Raw genomic sequence first — 3,653 nt, 5'->3', positions numbered from 1 at the left:
GCTGGACTCTGCCGAGCTCCTGACTGCAGCATGAAGTGTGAGAACCTCCAAGAAGTGAGCTGAGAGTGGAGCTTGCAGAGAGAGCCACAGGCTTGGCCACACTGTTTATCTAGATGTAGTAAAGGTCAGATTCCAAATTCCACACTCAGGTACTAAGTTCATTAAAGGACTTCCAGTTAATTATTAAGAACTAAGGTAACAGGCAGTTTCTACCCCATTTTATCAATCACCCTGGCTTTCATTTTTGAATACTGAGCCCACACAGACCCATTTCTGAGCAGCAGAGCCCACCTCCAGTGCTGGAAGAACCAGATCCTGCCACCACTCCTCTCTCTGAATGAAAGGACCATCAGCTCTGTTTCTGCCAGGGGCCAGATCTTGACCACTGTTTCCACTGTCTTGCATCATCTGTCATCATCTCTGAGCAACCACAGAAGCAGAGGTTTTTTTAGGGTCTTCCAGGAAGCAGAAGTACATGGGATTTATCAGTGCCATCCCAAAAACGGATCCTACTTCATTACAGACTCAGATGTGATGTCAGTGCCTGCTGCATTGTACCATACTAAATCAATGTTCTTTCTTTCAGCATCCCCAGCCCCCATCTTACATCATTGCAGTGGCAGAGGTTAGAGCCTGAAAGATGAGATAAAACAAGATATTTTGTCCCATCTCCATGAAGGGTACCAGCTTGGCAAGGTCTGGGAGCAGGGCAAACCAAGCCCTTCCCCCTTTTCTTGTGCTTCCTTCACCACCTCCCTTGAAAAGGCCCTGCCTGACTAACCCACATGCATCCCTTTTCCTCGGACAGTAAATCCCAGGCCCTCTCACACTAACCTCATGGCCACAGGGCTGGTTAAAGGATGTCCTTCAGCTGTCCCTCAGGTGTCAGTGGGGCAGCAGGCCAACCCTCCGTGTTTCTTGGCATGCCCTGCGAGGCTGCATGCCTCTCCCCAGCACACAAAGCCTTCCCAGCTCTGGAAGGAAGCAGGATCTGCTCCTGCCAGCAAAGGAAACACACAAGGGAGCCATCGACACAGTCTTCCACTTCACTTCCTCAGGTTGATTTCATGTGACTGCGATCTACACACACCCCAACCCAGCAAGTGCCACCCCAGGCTGCAATTAGATGCTCCCAGAGGGCCCCATGCTCTGTGAGGGATGGTAAAGTGAGAGCAGCCTTCACCTTGAGGGGTATAAGTGCCTCCTCTGTTTTTTCTTTGTGGTAAAGAGAAGTTGAGTAAACACTGTGGATGTCAATCATTGCCCAGCAGTGGGAAACAACAGGCCCATGCCACTGCTTCTCCCCCATGCTCATCTGCACCTTGTGAAGTTCCCCCTGGGCCTCTTCCTGTATTTTGTTTGTGTGTGCACACGTGGGAGGGAGGAGATCAGGAAACGCCAGGGGTCTGCCTTTGCTTCTTCCCCATTTGTGGTTGGTTATGCTGCTTTCTCAGCACAGGTTGTGCCATGCTCCCGAATTCAAGGGGCTGAGGCAGAGGCCTCCTTTTGCTGCATTTAGTAAACAAGGAGCTTTCCAGGCTTTCTGTGCTGTTTTGAAAAAAATAAGGACACTATCTTGGTGCAAAACCAACTCCATCTAGAGAAAGACCAGAGATATGGGTCCTGCTTCAGAAAAGTAGCATTGACATTTTACTCAGAAGGGGGAGGTGATGTTGGTTTGAAATCTGAAGAAGAGCAATTGTCCTCTTTCTGTGCTCTTGAGACACAAGAAATTTATTTCTTCTTTCAAATAAAATACTTTTTTTTAAAAAGGCCTCCGTTAGAATATCCCTAGCCAGATCTCCTGCTGATGTAAATCCACATCTCTCTTTGGACACCACTGTAGCTGTGTCAATTGCAGAGCTAAGGGCACAACTGCCACGTAGAGGAATTTTGTCCATACATTTCCACGTGCACACACATTTATACACCCACAGGCTTACCTGTAACACAGAGCTGGGGTGCTCTTCAAACATCTTAGAAACAGAAGGCCTGAGCCTCACCCCAGTTATGGCCAGAGTTAATCAGCAGTGACTTCCTTTCAGGCAGATTACACCCGTGCAAACGGCGCTGTGCCCACCAAAGTCCACTCCACGTACAGGCTGTGGGCTCAGCCCCTCATGGATGCCTCACGCCATGCTGGCATACAGACTGGGGTCAAAGTATTCCTGCTGCTGCACATTTTCCAGAGTCCAAACTATAGGGCTCATATCTTTATACAGCCTAATAAAACTAATGAGATTTCCTCCCATGTTCTGAGTCAACAAAATGTTTCTTTTTGCCTTCTCTTCTGAAGCAACAGCACAAAGATCTTGCTTTTCAACTCAAACCTTCAGGTGTGAGCACCAAAGTACCCCAGTGCATCCTTACCCTTCAGCTGCTGCCCGTGTGCCCCCAGCTCGCAGGCTTTGGGTGAATAAGACCCCCTGTTTCTGCCACAGGGGGCAGGGGGTCAGAGATACCCACCCAAGCCACTGGCCAAAGCCAGTTTGCACCCTGAGCCTTCCTCAAGAGTGCTGCAGTCAGGCCCAGCCCACAGGGAGCAATGACATTGCCCACACCTGAGCCTCCCCTGAGTATCTTTTTTCTTCTCCATAGTCTGCCTGTTGAGCTGCAGCTTTAAGCTCTGGAATATTTAGTTCTTTCTGTTGCTGGGAGAGAGGGTGACTCACCATCAGGATCAGCATCTTGAAAAGGTGACGTTAAGGCCCTATAAAAATAATGAAATTTAGACAGACAGCTCTTTCCCAATATTTGCGACTGCTCAGTTTTTCATTTCACGTTGTCACCACTTGGCAGACTTTGGAAAACATTGCATGATGCTCTGTTGTTGTCTGAGGACACAGGGGGCTGGACGAGCAATACTGATGCTTTGCAGAGGGCACTATGAGAAAAACAAACTGCGTAAGCAGCTTCTTCATTCTAGGAAAAAGCACATCTGAGTATTACATGACTTTGTCAGATGTCTTTTGCTTTTTTCAAAAAAAAGGCTTCTATTGGTAACCCATCTGCTCCCTTTCAGTGACCAAAAAACACCAAAGGATTCTCCACAGGGAGACTGGAGCATTTGGGCTTTTATGATGCTGGCGTGTCAAGCTAGATATTAATAGTAACGTGAGTTAGGTTTTAAATAGACCCCAGCAAATGCAAATCTAGCTATTTTTAAAGCAATGCACTGAACAGGAATCACAAATTAGATCAAATACTACAGCAAATATTAAATTCCAGCAGCAATTGAAAGGTCAGTGTCTCACTATAGTGACACCACACAGTTTTGTGAGTGCAACACAGCTGTGGCGAACCCGAAACCAGCACTAAAACTGTCCGAGTGTGTATTTGTGGCACCCATGAAACCTGAGCTAAACACTGATGCACACGGAAAGGGGATTATGGCAGCGCACGCTCGTGTGTTTGCTAACTTTGTGTGCCTCGTTAACCGGGGGCAAACAGACATCAACATACTCAGGCTGCCCAAAATACATTGTTCCCATAGAATATCATCCCAGTCTCCAAAACCGACTCCTGTAACAGGGCGGCATTCTTTCGTAAAGTTATCTGGCAGTGAAAGAACTTCGCTGCCTTCGCTGAGCATTGACACCGGAGTTAAAAAACCTAATTGTCGGCGGCCTTTAAAAATAGGAAGCGCGAAGGCG

Source organism: Melozone crissalis, unplaced genomic scaffold, assembly GCF_028551555.1.
Source record: "Melozone crissalis strain CALT ecotype California unplaced genomic scaffold, PUWL_Pcris_2 ptg000006l_1, whole genome shotgun sequence".
In the NCBI taxonomy this organism is placed as follows: Eukaryota; Metazoa; Chordata; class Aves; order Passeriformes; family Passerellidae; genus Melozone; species Melozone crissalis.
This window is presented reverse-complemented; position numbering follows the sequence as displayed.